Source organism: Entelurus aequoreus, linkage group LG16 (genome assembly GCF_033978785.1).
Source record: "Entelurus aequoreus isolate RoL-2023_Sb linkage group LG16, RoL_Eaeq_v1.1, whole genome shotgun sequence".
NCBI classification, from domain to species: domain Eukaryota; kingdom Metazoa; phylum Chordata; class Actinopteri; order Syngnathiformes; family Syngnathidae; genus Entelurus; species Entelurus aequoreus.
The window spans coordinates 13,799,348-13,812,613 of record NC_084746.1 but is presented as its reverse complement, the minus strand read 5'-3'; the positions used below and the strand labels follow the sequence as shown (position 1 = coordinate 13,812,613).

At 39.4% G+C, this 13,266-nt stretch overlaps 1 protein-coding gene across 4 annotated transcripts in view; it reads right to left on the bottom strand.

Moving 5' to 3' along the window:
- LOC133630620 (homer protein homolog 3-like) overlaps positions 1-13,266 on the bottom strand; it is a 104,460-nt gene that overhangs the window by 41,510 nt on the left and 49,684 nt on the right. The window lies entirely within an intron of this gene.

The following is a 13,266-nucleotide window of genomic DNA, read 5'->3' as shown; positions in this document are numbered from 1 at the left end:
CATTTTCGGTACAGTAAGAAAACAACAAAATATACATTTTTGGGTTATTTTATTTGCAAAATCTTCCACCAAAAATATTTTTTTTAGTCTAATATTTGATGTGAAGTAATGGGAACCTTGGATAGGTCAATAATTCATAATAACATTGCTTTTGATTCAATATTATGTTTTGAGCAATGACAGTTTAAAAGAAAAAAAACAGCTTTGTTTTATTAGTCAACATTGCAACTTTTTCTATATTACATTTAACCTTTAAGCTTTTTTTATTTCACTTTTGTTATGTTTTTGTTTATTTTAATAGTATTTTTAGAATGTGTGGTGGGCCTTTAAAACATTAGCTGTGGGCCGCAAATGGCCTCCGCGGCACACTTTTGACACCGCTGCTATAGATAATAAAAAATTAAATGTGATAAATCTATGGATAAAAAGCAGAGCCTGGCGACGCATGCGCGTTTATCATAACTCTCTCTCTCTCTCTCTGTCTCTGCCCCTCCCTCACCAATGCTGCTGCGCGCACAATTTGTTTTGTTATTAACCCCTTCTTAACCCTGAACGTACATTGAAAATACACGCAACCCTGGGGTTTGGTGGTAGCGGGGGGTGTATATTGTAGCGTCCCGGAAGAGTTAGTGCTGCAAGGGGTTCTGGGTATTTGTTCTGTTGTGTTTATGTTGTTTTACGATGCGGATGTTCTCCCGAAATGTGTTTGTCATTCTTGTTTGGTGTGGGTTCACAGTGTGGCGCATATTTGTAACAGTGTTAAAGTTGTTTATACGGTCACCCTCAGTGTGACCTGTATGGCTGTTGATCAAGTATGCCTTGCATTCACTTAGGTGTGTGTAAAAGCCGTTTATATTATGTGACTGAGGAAAAGTGGACGTGACGACAGGTTGTAAAGGACGCTAAAGGCAGTGCCTTTAAAGGCCTACTGAAACCCACTACTACCGACCACGCAGTCTGATAGTTTATATATCAATGATGAAATCTTAACATTATAACACATGCCAATACGGCCGGGTTAACTTATAAAGTGACATTTTAAATTTGCCGCTAAACTTCCGGTTCGAAACGCCTCTGAGGATGACGTATGCGCGTGACGTAGCCCGGGGAACACGGGTATGCCTTCCACATTGAAGCCAATACGAAAAAGCTCTTCTTTTCATTTCATAATTCCACAGTATTCTGGACATCTGTGTTCGTGAATCTGTTGCAATTATGTTCATTGCATTATGGAGAAAGAAGCTGAGCAAGCAAAGAAGAAAGTTGTTGGTGCGAAACGGACGTATTTTTCGAAAGAAGTCAGCAACAACAGTACACAGCCGGCGCGTCTTTGTTTACATTCCCGAAAGATGCAGTCAAGATGGAAGAACTCGGATAACAGAGACTCTAACCAGGAAGACTTTTGACTTCGGTACACAGACGCCTGTAGAGAACTGGGACAACACAGACTCTTACCAGGATTACTTTGATTTGGATGACAAAGACGCAGACGTGCTACTGTGAGTATGCAGCTTTGGCTTCTAAACATTTGATCGCTTGACCGTATGAGCGCAACTTTTTTTTTGCGTATGTACGTAACTTTTTTAAAATATATAAGCTTTATGAACCTTGGGTTAGGTGAACGGTCTTTTGGGCTGAGTGATTGTGTGTGTTGATCAGGTGTTTGAATTGTATTGGCGTGTTCTATGGAGCTAGGAGCTAGCATAGGAGCTAGGAGTTAGCATAACAAAGACGTAGGTGTTTTTATGCAGGATTAATTTGTGTCATATTAAATATAAGCCTGGTTGTGTTGTGGCTAATAGAGTATATATATGTCTTGTGTTTATTTACTGATGTAGTCATTCCCAGCTGAATATCAGGTACCGTGAGTATGCAGCCTTGGCTGCTAAACATTTGATAGCTTGACCGTATGTGCGCGTCACGTACGTAACTTTTTAAAAATATATAAGCTTTATGAACCTTGGGTTAGGTGAACGGTCTTTTGGGCTGAGTGATTGTGTGTGTTGATCAGGTGTTTGAATTATATTGGGGCATTCTATGGAGCTAGGAGCTAGCAGAGGAGCTAGGAGCTAGCATAACAAACACATAGGTGTTTTTATGCAGGATTAATTTGTGGCATATTAAATATAAGCCTGGTTGTGTTGTGGCTAATAGAGTATATATATGTCTTGTGTTTATTTACTGTTGTAGTCATTCCCAGCTGAATATCAGGTCACCCCCGGCTCTCACAGAATCTTCCCTATCTGAATAGCTTCAACTCCCCACTAGTCCTTCACTTGCACTTTACTCATCCACAAATCTTTCATCCTCGCTCAAATTAATGGGGAAATTGTCACTTTCTCGGTCCGAATCTCTCTCACTTCATGCGGCCATCATTGTAAACAATAGGGAACTTTGCGTATATGTTCAATTGACTACGTCACGCTACTTCCGGTAGGGGCAAGCCTTTTTTTTATCAGATACCAAAAGTTGCGATCTTTATCGTCGTTCTATACTAAATCCTTTCAGCAAAAATATGGCAATATCGCGAAATGATCAAGTATGACACATAGAATAAATCTGCTATCCCCGTTTAAATAAAAAAAAATCATTTCAGTAGGCCTTTAAGGCACTTCCCCCAATATTGTTGTCCGGGTGGAAATCGGGAGAATGGTTGCCCTGGGAGATTTTCAGGAGGGGCACTGAAATTCGGGAATCTCCTGGGAAAATCGGGAGGTTGAAACCGATACCGATAATTTCCAATATTACATTTTAAAGCATTTATCGGCTGATATTATCGGACATCTCTAGTTGTAACTGACTGTGTTCTATTCGAATACTTTGAAGCAACGTGTTCCATGCACTTTTTGTCATAAGCACTTTTTGGCATCCAAAAATAATGTTGCGCCATGCAGTCCTGTTTAAATAGCGAGGTTATTTTGCAGAGAAATGTAACTAGTTATTGTGACTAATATTTGAGAAGCACTGTGCTATTGAATGGAGACAAGTCAAACACTGGCACCAGGCGGAAAACGGCTTCCCAGCGGGAAGTTTGTCCCTTCAGACCGCCCACGAGCTCAGGGATTGGCTTTCTAACCTGACAGGGATTGACATGAAAATCGGTTTTTACCTTGAAAATCAACTTTTAGCTTGAAAATCAGTTTTTGCCTTGAAAATCTGTTTTTAACTTGAAAATCAGTGATTGACATGAAAATCTGTTTTTACCTTGAAAATCAACTTTTACCTTGAAAATCAGTTCATACCTTGAAAATCAGTTTTTGCCTTGAAAATCAGTTTTTGCCTGACATGAAAAAATCCAAACAAGAGGAGTCGAGGGCGTTACGTAAAGCTAGTTATGTTGTTCAGACTTGCGCTAAGGGAATTAAAACTGAAGTCTTTTGTTTAAGCTGACATGTTTTTTGATTGGCAGCCAGGACATATTTGGTATAAACATTAAACATTAAATAATGCAGTTTTAAAAATGAAGTTATTTTTTAAAATTCGGTTTATTTTGTCATTTGTACAAAAAAATCAATTATTGAACAATCGTTCCAAATATCAATAATATCGATCCAAATATCAATAATATCGATATTTCAGGTCTCTTCTATATTTATTTTTCCAAATACACTATATGTGCTTTAATTATTAGGGCCCCAGCTACCAGGGCCCTTTTGAAATTGCTGCGTTTTTTTCTTTTATACGTTTGGACGCCTTTTCGAGGCCCTCAGCATGCATGTAAAGTCTTCATATTTTGCAGGCGCATCTGGTATAGCGAAATATTAAATATTTTTGTGATCCCTAAACTGAAATTTCAAAGTTGGCTCTCTAGCGCCACCTTCAAAATGATTTAAAAAAAATGAGACCCTCCTACAAGTTTCAGTTATCGACACGGAAATTGCAGGAGACGTCTATTATGATGGGACGCACATGAAAGTCTCAAGAACTCATATTCAAAAACTGACAGGATGTCGGCCATCTTGGTTTCCGTCTGCGATTTTTCGTCGAAAAAAAAGGGGTCGTATTTTAGCGAACTCCTCCTAGTGACCTTATACTGATTCTTGCCAAATGAGTCGCGGTTAAAATCGCAGATACCACACATAGAGGCGACGATAAATTGCAACCACATTTGTTCTATGACATAACTTGTGGGCGTGGCACGGCGCCAAACTTTGCTCCGATGGTTTTTGGTCATTTTTCGGCAAAAAAAGGGGTCATACTCTAAACGAACTCCTCCTAGGGACTGTTGCCAAATGAGTTGTGGTTAAAATCACTAATACTGCACATATAGGTGACGATAAATTGCAACTACATTTTTCCTATGATATAACATGTGGGCGCGGCACAGCGCCAAACTTCGCTCCGATGGTTTTTGGCCATTTTCCGGCAAAAAAAGGGGTCGTACTCTAGCAAACTCCTCCTAGGGACTGTTGCCAAATGAGCTGTGGTTATAATCGCTGATACTACACATATAGGCGACGATAAATTGCAACTACATTTTTCCTATGATATAACATGTGGGCGCGGCACAGCGCCAAACTTCGCTCCGATGGTTTTTGGCCATTTTCCGGCAAAAAAAGGGGTCGTACTTTAGCAAACTCCTCCTAGGAACTGTTGCCAAATGAGTTGTGGTTAAAATCACTGATACTGCACATATAGACGATGATAAATTGCAACCACATTTTTCCTATGACATAACATGGGGCGTGGCTCGGCGCCAAACTTTGCTCTGATGGTTTTTGGCCATTTTCCAGCAAAAAAAGGGGTCGTACTTTAACAAACTCCTCCTAGGGACTGTTGCCAAATGAGTCGGGCTTAAAATTGCAGATACTACACATATAGGAGACGATAAATTGCGACCAAATTTTTCCTATGACAACATGTAGCCGTGGCACGGCGCCAAACTGAGCTCCGATGGTTTTTGGCCATTTTTCGGCAAAAAAAGGGGTCGCACTCTAAAGAACTCCTCCTAGGGACTGTTGCCAAATGAGTTGTGGTTAAAATCACTGATACTGCACATATAGACGATGATAAATTGCAACCACATTTTTCCTATGGTATAACATGTGGGCGTGGCACGGCGCCAAACTTTGCTCCGATGGTTTTTGGCCGTTTTTCGGCAAAAAAAAAGGGTCGTACTTTAGCAAAATCCTCCTAGGGACTGTTGCCAAATGAGTCACGGTTAAAATTGCAGTTACTACACATATAGGTGACGATAAATGGCGACCAAATTTTTCCTATGACAACATTTGGGTGTGACACGGCGCCCAACTGTGTTGCGATGGTTTTTGGTCATTTTTCGGCAAAAAAAAGGGGTCGAACTTTAACAAACTACTCCTAGGGACTGTTGTCAAATGAGTGGCAGTTAAAATCTCAGACACTACACATACAGGTGAACATATGATGCCAACAAATTTAGTCTTCGCCATAACATGTGGGCGTGGCATCAATTTTTTGATCAAGTTTGATCATGTTTGGTAGAATTGATGTTGATGACGCCCTGAGGTGCCTGATAAGTCAGTACCTGTTCATAGCCATTCGAAGTGGGCGGAGCCTGATGGCAAAATGTGCCCCATGCCATCACCAATCCAACTGTTATGACTGCAATTTAGATGATCGAATCTTCTTCTAGGCTTATGTGAAGCTTTAAGGTCAGGGTCTGACCACGGCCAACGAGCGTGAACCCTGCGGTGCAATGCTGCTCGCAGCTTTAATACATAAATATAATGTTAACCCACTCAGGGACCAAGTCCTTGGACACGTGAGACTTTAATTGCTTGTTGTGTTGATAGAAATATTTTGTTTGTCCAAAGTGATGCCCTGGGACACATTTTTTAACGGCCGATGGCACATTCTAAATACACCATTAGTAAAAAATATATATATATAAACATAAAAAAACAAAACATAAAAAGTGGAATAAAAGGGCAAACAAGTGTAATGTAATGAGGAAAAGTTGAATTGTTGACGCTAATAACACAAAGCTGTTGTGCAGGCTTTCTTATTAGTTTTTTAGTTGTATTAGCCTAATATCAAAATGACTTTAAAAGTCTTGTATAAGTGTTATAATGAAGGCAACACGTGTCAATATTAGCTATATTAGCCTACTATCAAAATGGCTTTAAAAGTCTTATAAACGTGTTATAATGAAGACAACACATGATGTAAGTGTCTATATTAGCTATAATAGCCTACTATCAAAATTACTTTAAAAGTCTTATATAAGTGTTATAATGAAGACAACACATGATGTAAGTGTCAATACTAGCTATATTAGCCTACTATCAAAATGGCTTTCAAAGTCTTATAAACGTGTTATAATGAAGACAACACATGTGTAAGTGTCTATATTAGCTATATTAGCCTACTATCAAAATGACTTTAAAAGTCTTATATAAGTGATATAATGAAGACAACACATTAAATAAGTGTCTATATTAGCCTATCATCAAAATGATTTTAAAAGTCTTATATAAGTGTTATAATGAAGACAACACATGATGTAAGTGTCTATATTAGCTATATTAGCCTGCTATCAAAATTACTTTAAAATTCTTATATAAGTGATATAAGGAAGGCAACACATGATGTAAGGGTCTATATTAGCCTACTATCAAAATGACTTTAAAAGTCTTATATAAGTGATATAATGAAGACAACACATGATGTAAGTGTCTATATTAGCTATATTAGCCTACTATCAAAATGACTTTAAAAGTTTTATATAAGTGATATAATGAAGGCAACACATGATGTAAGTGTCTATATTAGCTATATTAGCCTGCTATCAAAATGACTTTAAAAGTCTTATATAAGTGATATAATGAAGGCAACACATGATGTAAGGGTCTATATTAGCCTACTATCAAAATTACTTTAAAAAGTCTTATATAAGTGATATCAATCAATCAATCAATGTTTATTTATATAGCCCTAAATCACAAGTGTCTCAAAGGGCTGCACAAGCCACAGCGACATCCTCAGTACAGAGCCCACATATGATATGATATGATATATGATGAAGACAACACATGATGTAAGTGTTTATATTAGCCTACTATCAAAATGACTAGGTGTCACAGGCTGACGGAAATTTTTGACTGAAATGTTGAAATGTAATATTTCTACAACATTAGAAAACATTAGTTAAAAACTAACCTTAGTATTTTCAGTTCGCGGCCCTCAGTGGAAAAAGTTTAGACACCCTTGACCTAAACATCTTTGTCCTGTGTTTATTTCTGATGATAATCATGATCAACCAATCAATAGCAAACATCACAAAATCATTTAATGATCTTGAAATATTTCAAGTAAACGATATCGGTGCTGGCGGTACCAGAACTGTATCTACTTGGTATCAAATCATTACATTTGCGGTATTTCCCACCTTAGCTACGTTTAGGGCAGTGATGTTAACGTGTTGCAAAGTGTGTAGAGGCCTGGAACACAACTCTATACAGTCGCATTAGTATCAACTCCCCCGAAGTGAGGCGATAATTATTCTAACTGGCGTGCGTGAGGGTGAAGAGGAAGCGGCGGATGCTGAGCCGCATGGGATACATTTGCCATCGGCCTACATTCCTCACTGTCGCTCCCCTTGGAGATAAGCGACCCAGTTCATCTTTCTTTCCTCCCCTTCTATCACAGCGGTCCTGTCTAATACCTGGACACAGGTGCACTCAACTATTCTTGGCCTGTGCTGGAACCACCAAAAGTACAGTCGTTGGAGTTGTGATCACACCTGCACGACCCACTACATGAGCTATGCCAAACCGAGATAGCAGTACACTCGTTTTTTTTGTCCCACACGACCTTCCTGAACATAGCGTTTAAAAAAAAAAGTCTGATTAGTGCAGAACACAGACATGTTTGTCCATTTTTGGTGATTTAACCTCCAATTTCAGCATCAAGGGTTGTAATTGGGGGTTAAATTACCAAAAATTATTCCCGGGCGCAGCCACCGCTGCTGCTCACTGCTCCCCTCACCTAACAGGGGGTGATCAAGGGTGATGGGTCAAATGCAGAGAATAATTTCGCCACACCTAGTGTGTGTGTGTGACAATCATTGGTACTTTACTTTAACTTATTTGGACGCATTGCTTTATAGTCACATATTACAGTTTCCGTGTGTACATATTAATACATTGAGAATACGATTCAAACCTCTTTTCATTCCAATAGTACAAAAAGCCAATTGGAGGCTCAGCAATAGCTCGATTTTCGTTAAAAAAAAATTGCCTGGTTTTTGCACACCGTCTCGGTTATCGTCAGACCAAACATTGCAGGTAATCAGCGAGTCAGTTTGCTTAACCAAAGAAACCCAGACTCAGTTTGTGGGGGTTTTTTTGTTCTTTTTTTATGACTGCAAAATAAGCTACCATAGGCCAGAGAAAGTTGCGAGTGCCAGCACTTTGATAAAAAAGGTGAGAAACACTTTAATATTTAAGGAATTAATCGCACAATAGCAAAGTGCGGAAGTGTTTTTGCCATCAAGAGGCTTCTGTAAAAGGTAAAACGTGATGTTAATTGTTTATTTATCCATTTTATTAGTAATTGGTATATATTTGACATTGTTTCAGCATTCAAAACTATAATTATTATATTTCAAATATGTTTTGTTTTAATGTAATTGGGTATCTGAAACGGAAGACATGCATTCGCTTTATTTCTAATAAAAAAAATTACTTATATTTTCATAGGATTTTGTTTTTTGTTGGAACTGTTCTATAAGATTTTTAAGGAAAACTGTAAACCAAACCAAAAGACCATTCTCTCATGCGGAAAAATGACTTTTTTTTTATATTGTAGAAGACACAGAATTCAAGGTGTTTTATCATCTGCAAGCAACAATCATCAACATGATTAAGAAATAGATTGAAATAGTTCAGAATAGTGAATCTATAGAATATCCATTTTGATTTGAAATACGCTGAAATAAATGAACTCTTTCAAACAAAAGGAAATATGTGTTGGGATTCAGACTTATTATCGTCATTGAAACATTTACATCTGACATGTGTTTTTCTAGCCACGATAAACCATTTGGTGTAAACGATAATTGTTAACAAACAATTATCCTTAAGTGATGTGGTTGACATAACATGATGGATGCAGTGACATACTTGACATAAGATGGATGCAGTGACATAGTTGACATAAAATGATGGATGCAGTGACATGGTTGACATAACATGTTGGATGCAGTGGCATAGTTGACATAACATGTTGGAGGCAGTGACATAATTGACATAAAATAATGGATGCAGTGACAGGGTTGACGTAACATGATGAATGCAGTGACATGGTTGCCATAACATGATGGATGCAGTGACAGGGTTGACGTAACATGATGGATGCCTTGACACAGTTGACATAACGTGTTGGATGCAGTGACATAGTTGACATAATATGTTGGATGCAGTGACATAGTTGACATAACATGATGGATGCAGTGACAGGGTTGACGTAACATGATGACTGCAGTGACATGGTTGACATAAAATGATGGATGCAGTGACATTGTTGACATAAAATGATGGATGCAGTGACACCGTTGACATAACATGATGGATGCAGTGACAGGGTTGACATAACATGATGGATGCAGTGACAGGGTTGACGTAACATGATGAATGCAGTGACATGGTTGACATAAATAGACGGATGCAGTGACATCGTTGACATAAAATGATGGATGCAGTGACATGGTTGACATAACATGATGGATGCAGTGACAGGGTTAACGTAACATGATGGATGCAGTGACAGGTTTGACGTAACATGATGGATGCCATGACATTGTTGACATAACATGTTGGATGCAGTGACATAGTTGACATAACATGTTGGATGCAGTGACATAGTTGACATAACATGATGGATGCAGTGACAGGGTTGACGTAACATGATGAATGCAGCAACATGGTTGACGTAACATGATGGATGAAGTGACTTGGTTGACGTAACATGATGGATGCAGTGACATGGTTGACATAAAATGATGGATGCAGTGACATGGTTGACATAACATGATGGATGCAGTGACAGGGTTAACGTAACATAATGGATGCAGTGACAGGGTTGACGTAACATGATGGATGCAGTGACAGGGTTGACATAAAATGATGGATGCAGTGACAGGTTTGACGTAACATGATGGATGCAGTGACAGGGTTGATGTAACATGATGGATGCAGTGACAGGGTTGACGTAACATGATGGATGCAGTGACAGGGTTGACGTAACATGATGGATGCAGTGACAGGGTTGACGTAACATGATGGATGCAGTGACATGGTTGACATAACATGATGGATGCAGTGACATGGTTGACATAACACGATGGATGCAGTGACATGGTTGACATAAAATGATGGATGCAGTGACATGGTTGACATAAAATGATGGATGCAGTGACATGGTTGGCATAACATGATGGATGCAGTGACAGGGTTAACGTAACATGATGGATGCAGTGACAGGGTTGACGTAACATGATGGATGCCATGACATGGTTGACATAACATGTTGGATGCAGTGACATAGTTGACATAACATGATGGATGCAGCGACATGGTTGACGTAACATGATGGATGCAGTGACTTCGTTGACGTAACATGATGGATGCAGTGACATGGTTGACATAACATGATAGATGCAGTGACATGGTTGATGTAACATGATGGATGCAGTAGCATCGTTGACGTAACGTAATGGATGCAGTGACGTGGTTGACATAACATGATGGATGCAGTGACAGGGTTGACGTAACATGATGGAAGCAATGACATGGTTGACATAAAATGATGGATGCAGTGACATGGTTGATGTAACATGATGGATGCAGTAACATCGTTGACGTAACGTAATGGATGCAGTGACGTGGTTGACATAACATGATGGATGCAGTGACAGGGTTGACGTAACATGATGGAAGCAATGACATGGTTGACATAAAATGATGGATGCAGTGACATGGTTGACGTAACATGATGGATGCAGTGACATTGTTGACATAACATGATGGATGCAGTGACATGGTTAACATAAAATGATGGATGCAGTGACAGGGTTGACGTAACATGATGGATGCCATGACATAGTTGACGTAACATGATGGATGCAGTGACATTGTTGACGTAACATGATGGATGCAGTGACATGGTTGACGTAACATGATGGATGCAGTGACATGGTTGACGTAACATGATGGATGCAGTGACAGGGTTGACGTAACATGATGGATGCCATGACATAGTTGACGTAACATGATGGATGCAGTGACATGGTTGACGTAAAATGATGGAAGCAGTGACATGGTGGACGTAAAATGATGGATGCAGTGACATGGTTGACATTAAATGATGGATGCAGTGACATGGTTGACATAAAATGATGGATGCAGTGACATGGTTAACGTAACATGATGGATGCAGTAACATGGTTGACGTAACATGATGGATGCAGTGACAGGGTTGACGTAACATGATGGATGCAGTGACAGGGTTGACGTAACATGATGGATGCCATGACATAGTTGACGTAACATGATGGACGCAGTGACATGGTTGACATAAAATGATGGATGCAGTGACAGGGTTGACGTAACATGATGGATGCAGTGACAGGGTTGACGTAACATGATGGATGCCATGACATAGTTGACGTAACATGATGGACGCAGTGACATGGTTGACATAAAATGATGGATGCAGTGACATGGTTGATGTAACATGATGGATGCAGTAACATCGTTGACGTAACGTGATGGATGCAGTGACGTGGTTGACATAATATAATGGATGCAGTGACAGGGTTGACGTAACATGATGGATGCAATGACATGGTTGACATAAAATGATGGATGCAGTGACATGGTTGACGTAACATGATGGATGCAGTGACATTGTTGATGTAACATGATGGATGCAGTGACAGGGTTGACATAACATGATGGATGCAGTGACATGGTTAACATTAAATGATGGATGCAGTGACATGGTTGATGTAACATGAAGGATGCAGTGACATTGTTGACGTAACATGATGGATGCAGTGACATGGTTGACATAAAATAATGGATGCAGTGACAGGGTTGACGTAACATGATGGATGCAGTGACATTGTTGACGTAACATGATGGATGCAGTGACATTGTTGATGTAACATGATGGATGCAGTGACAGGGTTGACGTAACATGATGGATGCAGTGACATTGTTGATGTAACATGATGGATGCAGTGACAGGGTTGACATAACATGATGGATGCAATGACATGGTTGACATAAAATGATGGATGCAGTGACATGGTTGACGTAACATGATGGATGCAGTGACATTGTTGATGTAACATGATGGATGCAGTGACAGGGTTGACATAACATGATGGATGCAGTGACATGGTTAACATTAAATGATGGATGCAGTGACATGGTTGATGTAACATGATGGATGCAGTGACATTGTTGACGTAACATGATGGATGCAGTGACATGGTTGACATAAAATAATGGATGCAGTGACAGGGTTGACGTAACATGATGGATGCAGTGACATTGTTGACGTAACATGATGGATGCAGTGACATTGTTGATGTAACATGATGGATGCAGTGACAGGGTTGACGTAACATGATGGATGCAGTGACATGGTTAACATTAAATGATGGATGCAGTGACATGGTTGATGTAACATGATGGATGCAGTGACATTGTTGACGTAACATGATGGATGCAGTGACATGGTTGACATAAAATGATGGATGCAGTGACAGGGTTGACGTAACATGATGGATGCCATGACATAGTTGACGTAACATGATGGATGCCATGACATAGTTGACGTAACATGATGGATGCAGTGACATGGTTGATGTAACATGTTGGATGCAGTGACATGGTTAACATTAAATGATGGATGCAGTGACATGGTTGATGTAAAATGATGGATGCAGTGACATGGTTGATGTAAAATGATGGATGCAATGACATGGTTGACATAAAATGATGGATGCAGTGACAGGGTTGACGTAACATGATGGATGCCATGACATAGTTGACGTAACATGATGGATGCCATGACATAGTTGACGTAACATGATGGATGCAGTGACATGGTTGATGTAACATGTTGGATGCAGTGACATGGTTAACATTAAATGATGGATGCAGTGACATGGTTGATGTAAAATGATGGATGCAGTGACATGGTTGATGTAAAATGATGGATGCAGTGACAGGGTTGACATAACATGATGGATGCAGTGACATGGTTGACATAAAATGA